This window comes from Sceloporus undulatus, chromosome 5, assembly GCF_019175285.1.
Source record: "Sceloporus undulatus isolate JIND9_A2432 ecotype Alabama chromosome 5, SceUnd_v1.1, whole genome shotgun sequence".
Classification (NCBI taxonomy): domain Eukaryota; kingdom Metazoa; phylum Chordata; class Lepidosauria; order Squamata; family Phrynosomatidae; genus Sceloporus; species Sceloporus undulatus.
In genome coordinates, this window is record NC_056526.1 from 4,442,943 (window position 1) to 4,467,595 (window position 24,653).

General features: G+C 43.1%; 1 long non-coding RNA gene across 1 annotated transcript in view; it reads left to right on the top strand.

Moving 5' to 3' along the window:
- Positions 1–22,591, top strand: part of LOC121930285 — a 35,671-nt gene extending 13,080 nt beyond the window's left edge. The window contains exons 2-3 of the long non-coding RNA XR_006103904.1: positions 7,818–7,881; positions 21,784–22,591. This is a non-coding gene — a long non-coding RNA (uncharacterized LOC121930285). The remainder of the gene's footprint in view (positions 1–7,817; positions 7,882–21,783) is intronic.
- The last annotated feature ends 2,062 nt before the right edge of the window (positions 22,592–24,653 follow it).

Genomic DNA, 24,653 nt, shown 5'->3' on the forward strand with positions numbered 1-24,653 from the left:
ACACACACACACACACACACACACACACACACACACACACACACACACACACACAGAGCCTGCTGTTAAAGGAAAGCCAGGTTCACATTTTCAGGACTGTGGATATGCATTTGTTGTGTTTGTTGTGTGCCTTCAAGTCAGTTTTGGCTTATGGAGACCCTAGCATGGAGTTTTCTTGGCAAGGTTTGTGCATAGGGGGTTTGCCATTGCCATCCTCTGTGGCTGAGAGTACACTGGGCTTTGCTGTGGCTAGGGGCACAAGGTCCCCATAAAAGTGGAGGGAAGGCAAATAAAAATATACTTATTTTTAAAACCTGAGAATCTCTAGGTCCTCCAGTGCAGTTCTGTGGCCAACACCTGGCAGAAGCTGACCATAGAACAGTACTAGAGGACCTACAAATTACTAAAGAAATGTTTTCTCTAGGAATCTCCAGGTCCTTCAGTGTGACACTATGGTCAAGTCCCAGCAGAGTTGCACTGGAGGACCTAGAGATTCCTAGAGAGGATATATTGATCAAATCCGTGAATAATCAAATCCGCAAAAGCCAAAGCTACAAATGTTGAAGGCCGACGATATGTGACGTGGCCAAGGTTTCAATGGCCAATTGGGGAATCATAAGATTGTTGAATCCTAGAGTTGGAAGAGACCACAAGGGCCATCCAGTCCAAACCCCTGCCATGGAGAATTGAACCCTGGTCTCCAGAGGCATGGTCCAACATTCAAATGTGCCCTCAAATCGCCTGTTGGTTTATGCTAACTGCATGACTTTCATAGGGTTTTCCTTGGCAAGGAAGACTCTATTTCCTCCAGCATTTCACAGATAAAAACCGGAACACATGTGACCGATCAAGATCTGCGTATGGTCACAATTCCAAAAGTTATTAAGGAGGAAGATCAGAAATGTTAGGAGATGATGCAACAGTTTGCTTTTGCCTCTGGCTGCGAGAGCTGTCTTTCTGGCCTGGCTCTCTTGCTGAAATTCATTACTCTGGCTTTCTGCATGTGGACAGATATTGTAAAGAAGTCTCCCAAAAAAAAAAAAGCCAGCCCAAGATAGGCACCTGTCTCTGCATTTCATGCAGCTTTTCTCCTTCCTGGACTCGAACAAGAGAGTCTTTCATGGGATGTTGGGAGAGAAAGAGAGAGATTCCAGGACAACATTCCCAATTGGCTGGGTTGGATTGGAATGGCCTGGTGTGAAATGCCGGATGCCCTGCTTCTGAGCCATGACTAAATAATAACAGTAAAGGCCAAAGAGGCCACACTGAGGAAGATCAGAGAGGTCACCATCTCACCTGTTAGCAAGGATTAATCCCAACAAGGGTCTTGTGAACTCAAGGGCTCCTCTGTGCTGGTTCACCGATTATTACTGGATGAGGAATCGGATCCCATAGAAAGAGACCTTCCTGGGTTGTTTGCAAACTCCCTTGCAAGAACAATAGGCTCTAATATAGATCCAGCAGGTGTTTGTCCATCCAGTTGTCACATTATTTGAACACTACCTTTCCCCCGATATGGCGACTGACAACACTGAATTTGCTCTCTTTCAAAATACAGAATGAGTCTCCCTTCTCTGGAAGTCCAAAAGCCAAAATATTCCAAAAGCCAAAAACTTTCTTCATGGCCAGCTGAGATCGTGACACCTTTGCTTTATGACAGTTCAGCGTACACAAACTTTGTTCCATACACAAAATGATTAAAAAGATTGTGCTATGTGTATAAGGTGTATATGAAACATACATGAATTTCATGTTTAGATTTGGGTCTCATCGGTAGATGCTCAAGTCCCATTAAACACAATGGCACAGGAAAACATTGCCCCTTATATGAAATAGCAAAATCAAGCTTTGCTTGTTGGAATTTATATTTTTTAAAAATATTTTCAAGTCATGGATGCTAGAACTGTAGCTATATATACACACACTCACATGTTTTTGTAGGGCACCTGGCAGCAGTGTCATTAGAAGCTGGCGTCACCCGGTGTGGTAAATTCATTGACCTCCTGCCATATCACACCATGACCAATCCTTAGTAATGTTTTTTATACTAAAGTCACTTATAAATCATAATTCTCGTATATCACTGAATGTAATGGCAACAACTATGGCATAAACTAGCAAAACTAAAATTATACCTTCAAATTACAATTTCATGCACACAGCCTAAATGTATTTACTTATACAGTTTCAAATAGTTGCATGTGTCTTGATTTTGCCAAAAGGCAGATGTTTGGGGAGGAGTGGTGTCACCCCACGTTGGGTGTAACTTGGTGAAGCCCATACCTCCTGCACCCCCTAGTGATGCTCCCATTTCTGTATTCACAATTCATATGTACAGTACAGCCTAAATGTATTTACATGTACTGTATACAGTTTCATGTGGCTTGTTTCTGCCAAAAGGCAGACATTTGGGCAGTAGTGGTGTCACCTCATTTAGGGTGTAAATGGTGCAGCCCACACCCCCTAATGATGGCCCTGGTTCCATATTCACAATTCATACACACAGCCTAAATGTATTTACATGTGCTCAATTTCGTGTGGACCATTTCTGCCAGACACTTGGGGAGCAATGATGTAACACCATTTAGGGGGTAACCTGGTGCAGACTGCACCCCCTTGCCATACTCCCATTTCCGTATTCACAGTTCATATGCACAGCTTAAATGTACAGTATTTACATGTTCACAATTTCATGTGGCCTGTTGGGGAGCAGTGGTGTCACCCCACTTAGGGTGTAACTTGGGCGCATTATAGACGCGCCAGTAGTACGTACTAGGTACGTACTAGGGTTAGGAAAGGGCGTCCTTTCCGGACACCCTAACCCTAGTACGTACCTAGTAAGTACAAAATGGCGGCACCCATTCTACATGGGTGCTGCCATTTTGACGTTGTGGATGCTGAGTGTCTGCACGGCACGGTTATGACACCGCAAGTGCGCCATTGGCGCCTTTTGGCATTATAACCGCGCCACAAAAAGAACCCTCTTTTTGCTGCGCCAGGGAATCGCACGGTTTGTCCGCTGCGGTTCCCTGGCACAGCAAACACGGGCGCCGGCAGGGCGCCCTTTCTGGGTGCTCTGTAAATCACCTTGGTTTAGCCTGCACCCCCTGCGCTCCCTAGTGGTGCATTCTGTTCCTTACTCACAATTCATGCGCACAGGCTAAATATATTTCCATGTATGCAGTTTCATGTGGTTAAAGTGAACATGTGGTAAAATGTGGTGTTTTAAAATAAATGTGAAGTCGAAGGCTTTCATGGCTGGCATCCATCATTTTTTGTGGGTTTTCGGGCTCTGTGGACGTGTTTTTCCTGACATTTCACCAGTATCTGTGGCTGGCATCTTCAGAGAATGCTGGCATCGAAGTGAGTAGGGTAAATACAGTGGGCCCTTCCGTTACACGAGGGATCCATTCCAGATTCCCCCCCCCCGCATAAGGGCAAATCCGCATATGCTTGCGCCCCATTGCAAACAATGGGGCATGTGCTCACAGCACGGGGAGTGTGCATGCCACAGGCACGTGAACCATTTCTTAAATTGTGACACAAGTTCAGCGTAAGCTCAAAGCCGCATACAGTGTGTATATATACTGTGTGACCCTTTGTTGAGAAGACGTTATTTACATGTTAATCTGTGGGTTAGCCTGTTGCTGAATGGCAAGGCCTGAGAGCAACTATTTAAAATAAAATTTAATAAAATTTTAGCATAATTTTTAAAATCTAATTTTAATTTTTTTTTTAAAAATTAAATTTTAAATTAAAAAAACAACAGGGGCCTTTCCTTTCTCCTCTCATTTAGTCTTGCTCCATTCACCCCATCTGTTCAGCATCTTAAAGGGTTGCAGGTGAATGCCACAGCCCATTTCTGCCAAATGGCAGATGTTTAGGGAACAGTGGTGTCACCCTCCTTAGGGTATCACTTGGTACTATTCGTATCCCATGCACTCCATTAGTGATGTCCCTGGTGCCTGATAACTCTGCAATACAAAAAGTGGAGAATGAAATAAAAAAGCATGGGGTTGGGACAGAATTTTTATTTAGGAGGGCCCTGTGTTCCCAGTAGCTACACCCCTCACTTCCTGGAGCAGGATCTAGCAGGATCTGAACTTGCTATCAGGTTAACTCTAAGACGCTGATGTTACAGAGAAGAGAAGATCTGCTGCAGGAGAAACTCCTTTTGAGATGTTCATTTTCCTTGAAAGTTGATCCAGGGGCTTGTTGCTGGAAGCCTGCTGGAGTCATCGAGGCTCTAACAACCAGAAACTAAATAGCTCCATGACTTCAGACATCATGAACGCCTCCCAACCCGCAGCTGGTTCACCCGCCGGCTGGTGTCTTTATAGCAAAGAACAGCTCGCCTTGCCTGTCTGGACACCACATGTACCAAGAATAAAGTGTCCCAAGAGATGTGTGTGTGTGTAACAATGACAGGGGTGATAAGGTTGCAGCAAGTTGGGGGATCAGTCTCCTCTTTCCAGACTTCAAGGCAAAACCAGTGCCAAATTGGCCTCCAGAAGCAACACTTTGTAGATCTCTGTATGAGCAAGTTATGGCCTTTTAATTCTTGAGGCATCTGGGAATTATTGAATCCTAGAGTTGGAAGAGACCACAAGGGCCATCCAGTCATGCCATGCAGGAGCTCTCAATCAAAGCACCCCCAGCTTTGGTAATGGCAAGCTGGTTTTGATTGCTTAGCCAGTTGTTATTACTGTATGTTCTGTGATTAATAACACGTGGCCATGGCTTATTTTTATTCATTCACATACCCTCCAATTCTTCCAGTTTGCCCAGGACAAAGTCCCAATTAATCTGTCCCACTTTTCCAGTTGCTTTTAAAATGTCCCAGTTTTTTGCCTCCTACTCCCTCTTTCCTCCTTTCTTCTCAGCATACCTATATTGCTGCAAACTAAGGACTCATCTATACCAGCCAGAATACTCTGGGCTACTCCTGGAGTATTCTAGCATTGGAAATGCCATGGGTTTCTTCTGCACACCATAGCGACACTGGGTGTCTGTCTACTCAGACATCCCACTGTGTCACCTGTGGTGCCACTTCTGAGGTTTGAAACAAGGCACCCAGTGTTGATCTCGGCACCTCGTTTGAACCCCTGCTTGGCCAAGGAATCCCACTGGGTGACCTTGGGCAAGTCACACTTTCTCAGCCTCAAAGGATAGCAATTGTAAAGCCCCCTTTGACGAAACTTGCCAAGAAAACCTCATGGGTCACCATACATCAGAAACTACTTTGAAGGTACACAACAACAAACAAAATGGATGGATGGCCATCTATTGGGGAGGCTTTGATTGAGAGGTCCTGCATGGCAGGGGGTTGGATTGGATGGCCCTTGTAGTCTCTTCCAACTCTATGATTCTATGAAAACCAACTGCCCTAGTTTGTCAAGAACAGTCCCAATTCATCCTCTGCTGTCCCATTTTCTCAGCTGCTTTTAAAATGTTCCAGTTTCTTGCTTTCCACTTTTCACCTTCAGCTTATCTCAATTGCTGCAAACTGAGCTCAAAATGCAAAAGTAGTTTGCACTCAATGAATTCAATGGGAAGAGAGGACTGTGTCTCCCAGTGCCACCTCTCAGAAACAAGGCACTCAGTGTTGATCTAGGCGCCTCCCTCATTCAAATCCCTGCTCAGCCATTGAACCCCACTGGGGGAGCTTGGGCAAGTCACATTCTCTCAGCCTCAGAGGAAGGCAAAGGCAAACCTTCTTGGCAAGAATACCCCATGATAGGGTCACCTTAGGGTTGCCATAAATTGGAAATGACAAGAAGACACAAAACAACAATATATGTAGGTCTCCAAATGCTTCACTAAAAAAACATGTTTTTATTTGATGACAGAATGACACTTAGCTTTGGTGCCATTTGGCTTCTAAGGGAAGAGTATTCTACAGCCGGTGTGCATTCAGACCTCAGTCATTAACACAATGTGACTTTGGGTGGGCAATCCTGAGTTTGGAAAACTCACTCTTTGGACTACACTTCCCATAATCCAGTGGCTCCTTATTAGCAGGGGGATTCTAGTAACAGTAGTACAGGGAACTGTTAAATTAGCAATCTGTAACCCACTCTGAGAGCCTTTCTGGCATAAGACTGGGTTAAAATAAAATACTGTAATAAACAAAAATCAGATTTCTAACCTCTGGAAGCATCCCATGCATGTCAGTTTTGCCTGTGCAATCTGGTCCTTTTTTGAGACAGATGATTGTAAAAGTTCTCTTTTTGGACTACGGCTCCCAGAATCCTAAACTGGCTGGAGGATTCTTGGAGTTGTAGTCTGAAAATTTTGTATTTTCTGCAAAATGTGTATTTTTAAAGCTCTGTCAGGATCAACCAAGAAGATGGTCTTCTGATTCCTCTTTTTTGTTGTTTCCGCTGCAGAATTCTGTTTCCCTACACTTTGCTAAAAATATTTGTCTACCTTGTTTGGAAAGCTGAAACCAGATTCCCCGAATAAGACCAGAAGGTTTTGCAATCTGTTGATTGTGGCTCCTTTCCTGATCAGGTTTGGCTGCTGTCTTTGGGCCATTTCCACCAGCCTAACCACATAATGTCATCATTGTTGCATCCTTTGTTAGACTTTTGCTCTGAACGCAGGAGACTGTGTAACATTTACACCTTAAATCAACAGCGCTGTTGCAAACCTCTGGGAACTCATGATGAAAAGCTAATTTCAGCCTTCTTTTGTCGTTCTCGCTTAATGACGTCCCTGCTTTATTGTGGCCTTTTGTTATATTGTGTTTTCTTTGGACTGGAAGCTATCTTGGTTATTATTTTAGCAGAAATGTTTGATATAAACAATACATTTGGCAAGGGTGGGAATAGCAGAGCCCTCTAAATGTTTTCAAAGTGCAACTTCATACTCTCCAACTATCCCTATTTGGCAGGGACAGGCCCAATTAATCCTCTTTTTCATTCCACTTTTTCAACTACTTTTAAAATGTCCTGGTTTCTCTCTTCCACTTCCCCATTTGTCCTCAACTTACTTTAGTAACTGCAAACTGAGTTCAAAGTGCAAAAATGAGCTCTCATTCAATTTAACTCAGGTGAGAGGAGAGGAGAAGAAGGGCAGAATATTCCCCTTCCCAACAGACAAAGGCAAAAGCAAACTGCTGCACTCTTTCCCAGCTTATGTGTTCTTCCTCATTATTATTCAAATTATGGAATAGCCTGCCGGAGGAGATTAAATGTATCACTAATCTTGATTGCTTTAAAAAGGCAATCGAGACATATCTCTCCCAGCAGGCCTTCCCAGATTAACATTTTAGCAACCTCATATTTAATCAACCAACAACTGCCCTAACTGCCTTTGCCTTGTATTTTAATAATTGTTCAATAATTTAATTGTATTTTATTGTGGATGGGAGGGTTAGGAAGGGTTTGAGATATAATGGTAATAAGTGATTACTGTATTTTATGGAGGTTTTAGTGTTAGCCGCTTCGATCCTTTGGAGAAGTGAGATATAAATAATAATAATAATAATAATAATAATAATTATTATTATTATTATTATTATTATTATTATTTTATTACTTTGACCCTCTTGACCACATTATGATGTTGCTTGGCCACATGCGTCCTGACTTTGATTTATGAAATGGAAGGGGATATGCTGCAAACCCCTGTGTTCCTGACCTTTGGCTGTATTGGCTTGAGCTACTGGGATTTGCAATCCACCAACATCTGGAGGGTCAAGCATTTCCCATCTCTACATTAAGGCCTCAATCCTATTGTCATTGAATCCATGGGAGTTACCTCTGTGTAGATGTACAACTGAGCAATTGATTTTAATGGATTGTCTCTAATAGGGAAGGACTAACGAACAGGACAGCGTTGGAATCATGCAGCCGTTCAGTTGTTTCTGGACTGAAGGTATGGTACTGAAAGGGGGAAAAACACCATAAAATGCTGGGAAATGGGAGATATACTTCGATGTTTGTGTGGAACAAAACGTTGTTAAGCCGTGCTGTTGCAAAAATAAAAAAAATAAAAATGCTTTTATTTGGCCAGCTGATACGTTTTGGGAAAACCCTTCTTCATAAGCTAATTCTTCTGTTTCTCTTTTTATGTTGTTGTGGCCACAGTTTCTAGCATTAAAAAGAAGGGTTTTCCAGAAACACATCAGCTGACCAAATACCTGTAAAAGCATTTTTTCTTTTACAACTGCATGGCTTAATTTCAATTTTCTCTTTGTCTAGGGACAAATTTATTCTCGTAAATCTTCCCTGGCCATTTCCCCCCCCCCCCTTTATATTCACTATTAAGCCTACCTTGGCACTTTCCTCCTTGGCCTTCTTCAGGAATTGCTCCAGGTCTTTGTTTGTTTCTGCTAGTAGCATTGTGTCATCTGTGTAACTTGGATTGTTAATGTTCCTTTGAGGGTACGGAGGCAATAAACTTGCCAATGGGTGCAAGGTGGATCAGATTTATTAAATAAGAGGTGAAACTTACAGGTGTTAAATAAAGTCAAGTCTCAAGTCCAACAGAACCACTCACGTCTCCAATCAGTTCTTGAAAGCTCAGAGAAGCAACAGCAGAGATAACCCAAGCCGAAAATGTGCAACACCTTGCTTGCCCTCCAAGTCTGCAGCAAGTTCTCTTGGTGCATTTCTATAGGGGAACTTTTGGGGTTTATTTGTTAATAGGCAGACATCATTCTGGAGTATGAGCACACTCCATGACACTTGCCATCTGCTGGACATGTGCTTCCAATTAATGGCACCTATGTTTAGGCTCTTCATCTAAACCAACCAATTAATGTTGTTTATTCTGATCGACAATTATCTATGCTTATGTCTCAACGGGATGTGCCTTAACAACTGGTTGGTACACGTTCCTCCCTAAATGCCAATCCTCCCTTCATGTCCAAGTGCCAAGGTCATACCCGTGAAGTCTTTAAGCAGAGGCCACAGGGCCATCAGTCAATGAGGATGCTTTGATTGAGAGTTCCTGCATGGCAGGGAGTTGGACTAAATGACCCTTGTGGTCTCTTCCAACTCTATGATTGTATGATTCTAAGTCCAGAATTTAGCATCTGCTGAAGCTGCACAGGTTCCTGAGAAAAATAAGGCAAGAACATTAGCATAAGAGGCCAAGAAGGTAATGAACACTTTGCACTCTTCGTCCTAATCCCCCTTGTACAAAGTTCTTATTTTCTCGACGTTTCCCAAGCTCTGAATCCCACTCCTAGTAGCTCTCCCAGACCTCTGACTAACTGAAATTTTTCAAACTGTAGACACCAGGGGTTTGAACTACTTGCATGCAAAGAAGTGGTCTGCTGCTGAGCTTTAGGGGCATTCCCCTTAAATGAACTTTCTTTATTACAGGGCAATTATCATACTTTTCCACACCCAACAGGAGGGCTTGAGGCGGCTTGCAACGTGATGTTTGTCTCCATCAAAACGGAGAAGCTGTAAAATTGATCCCTGCTTGGATTTGACAGCAGTCCTTGGCAGTTGGCAATCACAGTCTTAAAACAATTCATTGGGGAATCTTCCCTGGGGAAAGAGATGTTTCGCTCTGCAAGAAATCCAGAGGGATTGCTTTTTGGCATCCCATGACAGCCAGAGATTACGAAGGACTATATCAAATCCAACTCTCCTTTTTATGGCTGTGTTGCATAAGAAAAATGAGCCAAAGGAGAGATCTATTTAACGTAGACCCATCTGCAGCATCGTATATGCAACTCATGTTTATTGCACCCAGGACAGAAGAAGGACCTGTTTATGGCTCAGAGAAAGGCTAGGAAACATGTTTATTTTTTGATTCAGGGCTTCATTCCAACAGAACTAAGTAGCACTGGTACCAAAGCAAAGCATGTGGAGGTCTTTGTAATTCTTACCAATTTTAGACATTTTCCTACCAACCATAAGAAGCACAGGTCAATTCGGTGTGCACTGTCTACTCAGAAGTAAGCTCCAGAGCAATAGCTTTCTAGGCTGCAAACTAGTTGAGTTCCATGGTACCGTTTCCCAGACTGCAACCCAGACTGCTCAGGTACATGCAAAAGCTTTCTCAGCTGCAACCCAGAATTAATTTACAGAGAAATCTTTCTGGGCTGCAAACTGGGACCTTAGAGGCTTCCTGGGATGCAACCAGGAGTCAGTTCCATATTACACCTTGCAAGGTTGCAAACCAGAGCTCAGGCACATACAAAAATCTTCCTGGGCAGCAAACCAAAGCTCAGTTACACACAAAACCTCCTGCGACTAAAACAGGCCTCCGTTATATGCAAAAGCTTCATAAGCTGCAAACCAGAAGCCAGTTCCATGGTACACCTTGCCAGGCTGCAAACCAGACCTGAGATGCACGCAAAAGCTTCCTTGGATGTAAACCTGAGGTCAGGTCCATGTTGCATCTTGCTTGACTGTAAACTAGAGCTCAGGTACATGCAAACATTTTCTGGGCTGCAAACCAAACATGAATCCCATGCAATATTTTATTTAATTCAGCTCCCACATTTTAAATAGCCTTTTATATTGATCACTGATTGGCAATAACAGGAAAAGAATCATAGACTCATAGAATAATAGAGTTGGAAGAGACGACAAGGGCCATCCAGTCCAACCCCCTGCCATGCAGGAAATCTCATGCAGATCTGTCTTAGTTCACGATCCACAAAAAGAAAGAGCTCTCGAAAGTTCCCAAGAAGGGGGTTGAATTTACCCTTCCTATTGCTATTGGTATATCCAATTTAATTTCTTGAGCATTTTCTGCTGCTTATGACAAGGAGCCTTATCTACAGGAAGAACAAGAAAGAAATACAAGTCAACTAGACCAAAACAAACAAATAAATGCAAAGATATAGGATGGGGGACAACTGGCTTGACAGCAAGTACATGTGAAAGGGATCTAGTAGACCACAAGTTGAATATTAGTCAACAGTGTGAAGCAGCAGCTAAAAATGCCAATGCATCAATAGAGGTATAGTGTCTAGATCAAGGGAAGCAATAGTACCACTCTATTCTGCTTTGGTCAGACCTCACCTGGAATACTGTGTCCAGTTCTGGGCACCACAATTCAAAAAGCATGTTGAGAAGCTGGAACTGTGTCCGGAGGAGGGTGACCAAAATGTTGAAAGGTCTGGAAACCATCAAACCCTTTGAGGAGTGACTGGTTTAGCCTTTGGAGGAGAAGGTTAAAAGGGGGTGTGATAGCCGTATTTAAATATTTGGGATGTCATATTGAGGAGGGAGCAAGCTTGTTTTCTGTTGCTCCAGAGAATAGGACCCTGAACAACAATGGATGCAAGCTACAGGAAAAGAGATTCCAGTCCAGCTCAACATTAGGAAGAACTTCTTGACAATAAGAGCTGTTTGACAGTGGAAGACACTGCCTCGGAGAGTGATGGAGTTTCCTTCCTTGGAGACTATTTTTAAACAGAGGCTGGATGGCCATCTGTAACAGGGAGTGCTTGGATGGTGTCTCCTTGCATGGCAAGGGGTTGGGCTGGGTGCCCCTTGGGGTCTCTTGCAACACTATGATTTTATGATTCTACAGGAAGCCTGTAAAACATATCTCTCAGGGTCTTGCCAGATCCTTCCCATGCAACCATCAAGTGCGAGTTCAGCACCGTTGTGTGAAATCATTCTCCATTCTCATGCCATAGTATGGGTTGAGATGACCTGTATTTCTCAGCTTGTGAAAGTGTCCAGATTAGTGGTCATGCTTTTGTTCCTAGTCACACCCTCAAATGCCACGGAGAAACCATTTGCCTAAAATTAGCAATGGTATTAGGCCCAAAGGTTAACGATGCTCTTTATAAATAGCAAAGGAGACAGCTCTGATGTCAGCAGCAGCAGCATCCAGGAGTCCCTGGTCTTGTATTTCTGTCTTTTGGAGGCATGAGCCTGTGCCGGTGGGTAATCGACCAAGAATTTGGGTCAATTTGGCCCTTTCCTAAAGGGTAATGTTTTTATTGCCACTCTTCCCCAACTTGTGTTGACTCAAGGGGAGGATAATCCGATTTGTCCCCTGACGTGGTTCTTTCGGGAAATCTTCTTAGCACATCAAGGAAACCTGACCCAGGAGACTAACACAGTATTAACAGGGTTTTTTGGTGTGTGACGGGAAAAGATGCATTTCTCAGCACTCGCAATAAGATGGCAGAAGGAACATGACTACCAAGTGTTGGCATGTCCTGAGAAAAACCTCCATCTAACTACAATTCGATGATTCTTTTGCCTCAGGGTAGTGTACTTGTACTTATTGGCTTGGGAATGTTATGTTTCCCCTGGAACATTTTATGAAGAGCAGGGATCACTGACATCACAGCGTGATGAGGAAGAAACACTAAAGCGTCATCTTGCTGTTGTGTGCCTTCACATCATTTCCGATTTAAGGCGATCCTAAGGCCATTGCTCTATCTTCAGTATGATATCCCATCAAATATTTCAACAGGGCTATCATGTTGTTTTCTTAGCAAGATTTGTTCAGAGGGGGTTTTGCCATTGCCATCCTCTGAGGCTGAGAGAGTGTGACTTGCCCAGGGTCACCCAGTGGTTTACATGGCTGAGCTGGAATTCAAACCCTGGTCTCCAGAGTTAGATTCCAGTGCTCAAACTACTAGGCCACGTTGGCTCAAAACTGTTTTATTTCAGCCAACTTGAACAACTTGTGGCCTCTCCAGGTATTGTTGGACTGAAACTCCCATCATCACTCACCCTCTGCTATGCTGGCTAGGACTGATGGGAGATGCAGTCTGCAATGGCCCTATGGCTTGAGTGGGGCCCAAGGCACCTAGCCCCCAACCAAAGAAGGTTACAAAGGTTCTTAGGCCAGCTGTGGCAATCATGTTGACCTCCAGATGTTGTTGGGCTGCCACTCCTAGCGTCCCCCAACATTGGTGATGTTGGAAAGACCTGCTGGGAGTTGTGATCCAGCCACATCTGGAAGGCTGCATGATCCCCAACCCTGACTTTGACCTTGCAAGATAGATGGTTAGGGAGAAAATAAGATGTAGGCATTGACTTGGCCTCTGGTGACCCCAGGGCTTCAACTCTGGTTACCTCTGGTTACTCCTAGGGTGCATCCACACTGTAGAAATAATGTGGTTTGACCCCACTTTAATTGCCATGGTTCCATCCTGTGGAATCCTGGGATTTGTAGTTTGGTGATACACCAGTACACTTTGGCAGAGAAGGCTACAGACCTTGTGAAACTGCAGATCCCAGGATTCCAGAGGATGGAGCTACAACTACTGCACAGTGACGGATCAGAGGTCCTTCTAGTCTGACTCAACATGGCAGCTTTATTGCTTGGATGGAACCCTTGGTTGTATTTGAAAAGTACATCTAATCCCCTAAAATAGGGCCATCCATCCACACGCTTATAAATATGCCCGGATGCTTTAAGAGGCTGGGCTCCTTCCAGAAAGTTCTGTTTTTTCTCAGCCCATCACTTTAGTCAATAAAAGAGTTTTGTAAAAAAAACTGAAAAAAGTTCCCTATAGGATCAGACCTCTCAAAATCTTCCATAAACCATTGATGGTAATAAGAATGACATTCTCTTTAATGGCAACCTGGGAGCAGAAAGCAAAAACAGATCACACAGCTTGGGCCATGGGAAGAAATAATCCAATAAACCAGACACTTGCCAGATTTGTTTCTATAAATGGAGTTTCCATGGGACTGGTTTTCTTCCCTGTCCTTCTCTTTGGCTCTCATGGGACCCATGTTTTACAAGGGTGCTTTGAGGTTGCCAGGTTGCAACTGAGAACTTTAGATGGCTGAGGTGCAAGGAAAAAGGTATATGCAGACACAATGCAATTCAGATAATCTGGGCTACAATTTGGCAACTGGCGTCCTCTGGATTCCAGTTCATTGTAACACAGAGAATCATAAGTTTAAAGAATTCAAAGGGGCCACAAGGACCAACCCGTTTAACCCCTGTGGGCTGCAGGAACATACAACCAAAGTACTGTATCCTTGAAAGATGTATCCATGGTGGTTTGGCTCCAGGACTCCCCATAAATGCATGACTCTGCCCCGAAGCTGGCATTTAGTGCTTGTCAAGGCCCTAAGTAGCTGATATAGACTACAGAGGCCACTGTCTTTAAGAACTGCTTTTCCAGGTTCTGTGCAAAGCCCATGCAGAGCAACCATGACTATTTCCCCTAGCTGACCTCAAGTCAGTCTCCAAAAGGGATAGATGGAAATGAACCTGTCATTGCTGATGGAGAAGACTCTTGCGTCATAACAACAACCTGTCCTCTTCACTCCTCACTCTGTCAACCTCTTTTAAGCTTCATGCTTTCGTCCCAGCGGCATTTGAAAGGCTGGGAATGTAAACAGACAGAATCTCCTGAAGGTCAGCGGGAACATGAAAAGAAGAAGTGGACGTACCAGGAGAATCAAATCACTCTAGCAGAGACATCTGTCTCTGTAATGTACAAACCAGAAAGGGTTTCAGTGAGGTTCCCAGATCTCCAGGCCTGGACTGGAGACTAAGGGCCAAGGCCCTATTTTCCAGTCTTCAGGGGGAAGCGGAGGAATCCAGGGTGAGTGTCCTGCCTTAAAATCTTGCATGTATGTCTATCTTCTTCATTTGTTGGCAGCATGAGCTTTCATAGACTTAAGTCTCTTTCTTCAGCTGCATCCATTGAATGCCTCTCAGGAAGCAGACTCAAGTCTACGAAAGCTCATGCTGCCAACCTCTTTCTTTAGTTAGGCCTCATTCCCACTTATAAATAAATCACTTTGTGATCTGAATCAGTGGATCGGTTTGGCAGCGGAGTGTGGTTCACACTACATTTGCCCCAATCGCATTTTCTTGCTGTAAAACAAAATAAAGTAACCCACTTGTGATTCACATTGACAAATGAATCGATTCAATTTATACCATTTCCTGCGGGAGTCTCTCAAAATAACCCCCTTGTAGTTCACATTGGCAAATAAATCGGTTCAATTTGAAGTGTTTTCAGTGGGATTTTTTTTCTCTGTCCATCACTGCAATCGCATTTACGTACTTCCGGTGCTGGGCCAAAAGAGAGCAGGGCGGTTGAAGGTGGGCAAACACAGGTTGTTAATTTCCGCTTCCCCACTTGGAAACTCCTTATCACATCACAGTAAACCGATTCTGATCCGTATGGCATTCACAATGACACAAATTGATTCATTAATCCGATTTCTTCAAATCGATTCTTGAAATCCACATCTGGTTCACACTTGTGCGGGGTCGATTTTCAAAAAATATGTGGAAAAAATCAGCATAAAACAAGACACAGGTTAAATGGGTCTAGCGCATCCCCCCCTCTCTGAATTGCTTCAGCGATTTGGTTCAAGTGCAAACCAGAATCATTTAAACCACTTCAAACTGATTTGCAAACTGGTTTAAAAAGTACTGTAGTGGGAATGAGACCTTAGTCTCAAAGGTCTTATAAGATCTCTCTGCATACTGATTCCACAGACTCACATGAATTCTATCTTCTTCCCTTGTTTAGCATGGTGCTTCTTCTTTGAAAGGCAGGGTTATTTATTTCAAATCACATAATCATAGAGTTGGAAGAGACCTCAAGAGCCATCAAGTTCAACCCCTGTTATGCATCGCCCCACAATGAGAGAAGGGCTTGAAAGAGCATCACCCAGTGCAGTCCACACAACCCCAATGATGCCACTGACCATTGGAAGATATTCAACTGCTGAATTACCACATTATGTATGATTCTGGACCATAGAGTTGCATACATCTCTCATGTCAGCTGTGATCGACCTCAGTCTGGCTTTGGTTTTTGGCAGACAAAGGGGAGAGTTGAGAGGGAGGGGGGAAAAGAGTGAATTAGATCAATGCAGGCAGGGGTCTTGGGGTTTTTTGGAACATTGTTTCGTAGGGCTTTTTTTGTTCTGCAGAAGCAGAGTCAAGCCTTTGCCTCAGATGGCTTTCAAGAGGCAAAGCTGGGAGGCAGATGTGCTGGAAACCCAGGGAAAAACAGCTGATTCCTTCTATAAACAACAGCACCGAGGAGACTGGATCGTCCCCAACCTTGAATTTTTTAACATCTCCAGACATAAGCAAGGATTACATCATGAGACCTTGCAGCCAAGCTGAAATGGAACCACCGTTTAGCCAAGAATACTTTCCGCCAGCTACCTGATCCCTTGCTTTGCCTTGGGAGACACCAGACAGCCAGGATTAGTGAGACAGGATAGGAATGGCTTGAGATCCACTGTCTAGTATAAGACAGGGGACTGTTGCCTACTGTATCCTTTTTAGACTGCAGCTCCCATAATCCCTCACTATTGGCTGGCTATGGACTAATGGAAGTCGTGGGCCAAAGAGAATCCACAAGGCAACAACTGCCTGCTCATCCCTTTTCCAGGATTTGGGAATCCCCTGCGTAAACCGCACAATATATTTTTTAGACGTTGTTGATTTGCATGTCTTCTTGTTCCTAACCAGTTCAGCTCCACTCTAAATATTAGACAGCCGAGCTTGTAAAAGCCTCAGTTACTTAATGCAACCCAAATTCCAAATTTAGCCACGTTCGCTGCCACGACACCATCGCTGCCAAGGAAGGATTACAAGTGCGCCTCTTGTTTTGCTCCTGCTGGAAATGAATTTTGCTCATTTGCTGAAGGAGACGGGCAGTATATTTGTCATCACTTTCTTAATTCCTCAGCTCTGGCCAACATCTCCCTCTGGAACACCAAAGCGGCTTTTTGGGAGAAATTCAACTCCATTTGTCTTTCTGTCACCACAATAAATTGCCAGCAATGAGAGCCATAGACAATGAACTCTTGGATGAGGGATTTTGATTGTCTTTTGGCTAACACAAGCTGGAAAGAAAAATGAGGATTCTCTTTTTAAAAACGAAAGAGAGAGAGAAGTAGGAGCTACATTGTAGTGTTAGGGTGCATCCACACTGTAGAACTAATGCAGGTTGACAGCAATTCAAGTACTGTAGCTCCATCCTATGGAATCCTGGGATTTGTAATTTTGCAAGATCTTTAGCTTTCTCTACCAAAAAGTGCTGGTGCCTCACAAAGCTATAAATCCCAGGACTGTGTAGGATGGAGCCGGGGCAGTTAAAGGGATGTCAAACTGCATTATTTCTACAGTGTAGATGTACCTCTAGTCCTGACTAGAGTAGAGCTATTCAATTAATTGGGTTTACTCACCATTGAACAACTGAGTCAAAGGACCTACTCTAGTTGGGATGCACCAAGAAGGCTGCATCTGCACTGCAGAAATAAAAAGTTTGACACCACTTTAGCTGCTGTAGTTCAGTGCCATGGACTTCTGGGATTTATACTGTTGTGAGATATTTTGCCTTCTCTGTCAGAGAGCTACAACAGACTACAAATCCCAGGATTTCATAGGATCGAACCATGGCAGTTAAAGTAGTATCAAACTGCATTACTTCTGCAGTGCAGATGCAGACAGAACTATTTCATTGCAACAATTGCGGTCCAGTTAGCTTCTGTACATGAAAATGGGCAAGGTCCATTGCCATGTGTTTTACTTCAAGCAGCAAAAAGTCTTGGGCCTGGTGTAGCAGGAGGTTCTGTCCATGCCTAGTCCAACAATAGCAACAACAACAATATTTATTTCTTACCAACCTCTCCCCATTCAGGTTGGTACAGTGTGACATTGTGAGCCACTTTGGGTCCAATATAGGAGAAAGGTGGCATATAATTTAAAAAAAAAATAACAATAAATAAATAAATCTGCCTCAGGCAGCGGTTTTAGGATGCCATGAAAAGAGGGATGTAGATCTTTATTTATTATTTCATTCCTACATGCAAGAATAATTCATTCCAGCTATGCCCTCTTTGCAAGGGTCTTAGCACAATGTCTGAGCACTATTCGTATTTGGGGACTTCGCTAGAAAAAATTCATTTGCACCAAAATACTGTGAAGAAGATACATTTTGGAGCAGAAAACGTGTTTGAAAGTTCTCTCTGCTTTGATGCAGGTTGATTGTGCGAGGCTCTCTAGTGACTCCTAGTGCTTCCTAACAAGGAAGTCTAAGGACCTTCACCAAACTAGAAATCCCAAAATTATGTCGGACAGAGAACCATGGCAGTTTAAGTGGTAACAGACCGCTGGAAGTGTAGACAGATGCTGGGAAACTCTTAGCATGAGAAAGACAAGAACCAGGGCCGAAGTGAATGGGAAGGGCCTCAAAGTCAGTGATGTTCCTGAACAAATAGCAACTTGTTCAAGGTTATTTTGGCAACTCCTCAAAGATAACACTCTGTCCCAAAGGCGATTGCCCCTTTGGAGATGGGCCAGGGTAGAAGTGAGCTGAAATACGATAAATCATTTGTGATTCACAACAGATGAATCCAATAACAGGGATGGGCTCAGACCAGAAGGGAGATGGAGAAGGAGAAGGGAATTGTGCAATTGTTTTCTAGAAAACCTTTGGAGGGCTTGGCTGGAGAACTGGAGAGGCAGATCTTAGTAAAACTAGCTTTGGGGAATTATAACTCAGAATCCCCCAGTTTGGCAGATGGGGTGCGGGAGTTGCAGAGATGTCTTCCGAAAAATTAGTGTTTCCAAGCCTGGCACACAGATTGCATCATTTGGATCTTTAGTGTGTTGGCTTAAGCTTGGCATCATCTGATCGTTTTTGTTTTGATTCATATCTCTGCAGCTGGGTACTTTATTGCAGCACAGATAAATCAATTAATCATCAATCACTCAATCTATGCTGCAATAAAGCATGCTGGAATAAACAGAACCCTGGGATCAATTTGGGAAGGCCCACTGGAAGAGATCCATTTTTATTGCCTTCTTAAAGGCCTCCAAGGATGTTAGTTGGCGGATCTCGTCTGACAGATCGTTCCAGATTTTTGGAGCGACAACAGAAAACGTCCTCTGGGAAGTAGTTACCAGTCTAGTTCTCTCTAACTGCAGTAGGTTCTTCCCAGAGGACCTGAGAGTGTGGGAAGGATTATATGGGAGGAGGCATTCCCTCAGGTAAGCTGGACCCAAGGCATGCAGGGCTTTATAGGTAATAACCAACACCTTATACTCTGCCCAGAAGCTAATAGGCAGCCAGTGAAGGGATTTTAAAATGGGTGTGATAGAATCAAACTTGGAACTCCCAGTCACCAATCTGGCTTCCATGTTTTGGACCAGTTGCAGCTTCCGAACATGGCATAAGGGTTGCCCCACGTAGAGCGCACTGCAGAAATTGAGACGAGAGGTTACCAGGGAGTGTACAACTGTTTCAAGGTTTTCCCGTTCCAGGAAGGGTCGTAACTGGCGAATCAGCCGGAGCTGATAGTGGGCACTCCTGGCTGTCACATCCACCTGGGACGACAGGTGAAGCAATCAGTCGCCACAATGATAGGGTCGCCATAAATCAGAAATGACTTGAAGGCACACAACAACAACAACAACGAAGTCAATCACCAGCTTTTCTGTAGAGCTCAAATTCAATGGTTTATGTTCCACTGATAATACAGCAACATGTTGTTATCAGCTGCCTTCAAGTCAACTTTGATGGATGGTGATCCTATGAATGAGAATCCTCCAAGTCCCCATCCTCAACCACTCTGCTCAGGTCTTGCAAACTCAGGACAGCCATTGTGGCTTCCTGAATCGAGTCTCTTCTTCCCCTGTGCTCCCGAAGTATCCTGACCCTGAATTCCCTCATTACTGGCTCTCTTTTTCTGTGGATTTTTGGCTCTTGCAGCAAACAACAGATGGCTGTCTTCCCATTTGTCACCCAGCACTGCTCCTGAGGTCAGACTGAGGTGCCCAGGCATGTTATTGATGCTGGGCTCCTGAACTGACATGGACTTGCACCCACAGGTGCAACAAAGGGCAGTTTGCAGTGACCATGAGTGAAGGCAGCCACCATCAATGCTGCAAAGGGAGCCAAAAACCCCAAGCAAAAAGTTAATTATCTAAATGCAGGTTAAGGGGAGGAAGCCCCAAATTGGGTACGGGTGTCATGAAGATTTGGGTTTGAACTTGATTACGGGTTTTGGCCCAGCGACATGTAAACAGGACACAGTGAACCTGGGGGAATTTGTCCACATAGACAAGCTCTATGTACTATATACTCATGTATAAATCTAGACATTTTAGTCAAAAAATAGACCCCCAAAACGTGAGCTGACTTATCCATGGATCAATGTACGTACTGCACTTTAACTCTTATTTAAAAAAGAAAACATCAGAGCATAATCTGCTCAGAAAACACTGATCCTGTTCTATTCTCTCATCCATCTAGCCTTTAGTCTGAGCACAAACAGTAATGCCTGCTGGAATTTTGCAATTTCTTTGGTATTCTTTTCCTTTGCTTCATCCTTTAGATCTTTGGTTACATGCCCCTAAGTTTTATCCTCAGCTTATCCATGGGTCATAACAAAATCTATAATATGGCCCCAAAACCAACCCTTGACTTATACATGAGGTCAACTTATAGTCAGTATTTAGACAGCCCCTGCAGCTAATATGCCTATCTTAATTTCAAAACAGGAAAAGATGCTCTCCTTCAACCTCCTCCCTCCCTGTTTGAATGATATCTGTGAGCAACTCTGGTTGGCACTTAATGCATAATGCTAAATGATATCATCAAAGGCTGTTTCCAGGACTCAGGTTTTGGCCAGTAAACCTCAGGGCCTGGTAGAATTAGAATCCAGAAATCCTACCTGCTGGGTCCATAGGACTGGATGGTGATTCAAACCCTAGTCTCCTGCAGTCCGCAGCTGGATCTACACTGCAATTTGACACAGTTTTAATGGCAATTACTCATTGCTATGCAATTCTGGGATTTCTAGTTTCCTGGGATATTTCACCTTCTTTGTTAGAGAGTTCTGGTGCCACAACAAACCACAAGATTCCATAAGATGGAGCCATGACAGTTAAAGCAGTTTGAAACTGCTTTCATTTTGCAGTGTGGCAGCAGCTTTAGTTCCAACACTCAAACCACCACATCATGCTGGCTCTACATAATATTCTAGCCTGTTTAAATTGTGCTTCAGTCATATAATGCACCGGAAATTGTGTAGGTGTTGTCTGCAGTGCAGCCAGTGATTTTGCAAGCACCCAGAGAACCTTATCTCTCACGTTTTGATATGATAAGCGGTGAGCTCATTCTTCAGGGCACAATGGGTGTGCTCAAGGCCATGGCGTTGGTTGCACAATGGTTCTGTCACTGTTGCTTCTGGCATCATTACGCTGGCATACATTTATGTTCAGGGAAAAAGATGATAATGCTTGGGAAAGTGGAAGGCAGTAGGGAAAGAGGTGGATTACAGGTGGATAGACTCCATTAAGGAAGCCACTGCCCTGAGTTTGCAAGACCTGAGCAGGGCAGTTGATAAGAGGACTTGGAGGTCTCTCATTTCATTCCTTGTTCTTCTTGTTGTTGTTGTGTGCCTTCAAGTTGTTTCTGACTTACGGAGGCCCTAAGGCAAACCAATCGCTGGATTTTTCTGGGGCTGAGAGTGTGTGACTCGCCCAAGGTCACCCAGTGGGTTTCAATGTCTCATCGAGGAATCGAACTCTGATCTCCAGAGATTTAGTCCGCTCAAACCACTACACCACACTGGCTCTCTTCTCATTTCTAGGGTTGCCCTATGTTGAAGCCAAATTTATTGCAGATAACAACTGCAAATATTTATTCTATGTGATCATGGCTACAGCGTGTGTATTTGTGCTTGCTTTTTTTTAAAAAAGTTGTACGGTGGTGTGGATCTCAGTTCTGGAAAAAAGGTGGCACAAAAGTAATTATAGGAAGGAGGAAAGGAGCTATTAGTTGGGGACTAGTCCCTGTTAGTAGTAATTCCTGGTTTGTTTGTTTTTGTTTTTGTACAGGTTGAGTCTTCCTTATCTGTGATGTCGAAATCTGAAATATTCCAAAATCCAAAATGATCCACATAGTAGCTGCGATGGCAACACCTTTGCTTTCGGATGGCTCAGTGGAGACAAACTTTGTTTCACGCTCAAAATTATTTAAAATGTTGTATATAAAAAGCTCTGCAGGTTATGTGTAGAAGTTATATATGAAACGTAAATGAATTTCATGTTTAGACTTGGGCCTCATCACCAAGATATTTCATTCAGTAGATGGAAATATTCCAGAATCCAAAAAACTCCCAAACCCTAAACATTTCTGGTCCCAAGCATTTTGGATAAGGGAGATCCAAGATATATAATGCTACTTGTATTTCTTTTTATCTTGCAAACCATTTTGAGTCCCAACTTGGGGTGTAAGGTGGGTTATAAAGTGATAGGTGGATGGATAGATGATAGGTAGATGACAAATAGATAGATAGATAGATAGACAGACAGACAGACAGACCTCACTGGCCTTGTTTCATCCAGGTCCAGCAGCCTACTCAGCCTGGTTAGGGATGAAGCAACAGAGTTTGGTCCAGTGAGAAAAATAAGATTGGTACAATTCAAGATGATTGGTACAATTCAGCTATTTATTATTGCTTAATACTTGCTTGCCCTCTAGTGGATATCAGAATTACAAGCCTTATAAAAGTGGCACTTTAAAATGTTCCTTTCCTGGACTGCAACTCGTATGCTATCTGAGGCAATCTGGGAGACTCATGTCCAAAACACACTGCAGAAATCATCCAGTTTGAGACCGCTTTAACTGCCCTGGTTCAGTGCTAGGGAATCCTGGGAATTGTAGTTTATTGTGGCCCCAGGGCTTTCTGACAAAGAAGGCTAAATATTTCCGGAATCCAGCAGTTTCCAGAATTTCCTAGCGTTGAACTAGGGCAGTTAAATTGGTCTCAAAGTGGATTATTTCTGCAGTGTGTTTTGGACCTCAATCCCCCCAGAAGTTGCTTTTCCACATTCTGCTAATTAAACAGAGATTCAGAATTTGCTGGAGAAGTGATGGCTGATGGCTCTTCCAGGTAAGGGAAAAACCATAAAAGTGAAGACAAACAACCACCCAAAGGGAAGGTATTTTTATCATACATCAAAGGAGTCACAGACAGAATAGGGAAACTGGTGAGGAAACACAACTTCCAGACGATTTATAAACCAACCAAGAAAACCCAGCAAATGCTTCACTCAGTGAAGGACAGGAGGGACCTTCTTGTGGCCACAAGAGTTGACTGCGTATGATGTGGACAAGTCTACATAGGGACCACGAAACGCAGTGTTCAAACATGAATCAAGGAACATAAGAGACACTGCAGACTGCATCAGCCAGAAAAATCAGCAATAGCAGAACACATTATAAACCATCCTGGGCACAAAATGCTGTTTAAAACACTGAAATTCTGGGGCATGCCAACAACTATCAGGTCAGAATGCACAGAGAAGCCATTGAACTCCATAAACACCCAGACAAATTCAACAAGAAAGAAGAAACCCTTAAAGTAAACAATGTTTGGCTACCAGTCCTGAAATCAAGACCCAGCAAATGCAAATGAAAACCACCCAGGGTAAGGGAGATTCCCAGCAAATAATGGATCCCCTGAGGCCTTGCCATTCAACAACAGAACAATACACAGATTAACATGGAAATCACTTCCTCTATGCAGGCAAAACTGTCAGGAATAAACTCTTCCACAACACAGCCACATAGCCCCAAAAACCCACAAAAAATGATGCCGTGTCCCTTTCTCACTTGCCCAGCAGTCACTTGAGGGCTCAAACAGCCTTTGCATTGCCCCTTCCAAAAGTCTCCAGAGTCATAATCCAATGCTCAAACCACTATGCCACACCGTCAGGTGTCAAAGTCAAGATTCCAGACCCGAACTGCACACAGGTTGGTACACCTTCAACTGGAGAGCATCCCCTCCAACATCTCACAGATGAAAACCAGGACGCATGTGGCCAAGCAACATCAGAGTGGGGTCAAGATGGCAAAAGTTACTAAGGAGGAAGAACACAGGCAAGTTAGGGGAGGCTGCAGAAGTTTGCTTTTGCTGGAGCCGACTGGGAAGGAAAGGATTCTGCCCCTTTCTCTCCTTCACAATTTAATTGAGTGCAAATACTTTTGCATTTTTAATAATATATTTTTAATTATTATTTTTTATTAAATTTTAATTATAAAAACACATACTTACACTCCAGTAACATTATATACAATACACATAACATAAATACATTAATTACACAGTTTACAAGAAGAAATCCCTTTTAAACTTAACTTACCAGTGCTTATCAACCTTCCACTCAACTTCCTTTCTAAATCTTTTTTAACATCCCTACTTTCACGTCCTTAACTATTCTAGTTACACAAACCCAACCTACTCTAACTCTTTACACTTACTTCTTCTCCATCTTCAATACTTTCCCTAGACTTCCTTCCTTATTTTAACAATAAAACAAATTTACCTTGAAAGCATATACTGTACTTGATAACATGAATACAGCAAATCTTGCACACACCTTACTCCCCCTTCAGCATGTAGTAATTAATGCTTACAACAAATCCATTTTAACTTCCCTATTTCTTCAAATTCTGAGTCTCAATTGTGATTAGTAATACTTTCTAATATTTCTACAATCCATTGTCTCTAATGTTTACATTGTAGAGTTATTTCGTCTTCTCCTGTTTAACACAACATATTTTCTGTATAGACCTTTGGAACTTATCAAATACTTTAGTTCTTTAATCAAAGGCAATAACCATTATCTTTATTCTCCTTTTTAAAAATTAATTAGAGGTTTCCGATTTAAAAAAAAATCTTTCAATGTTTTTTTCTTAATCA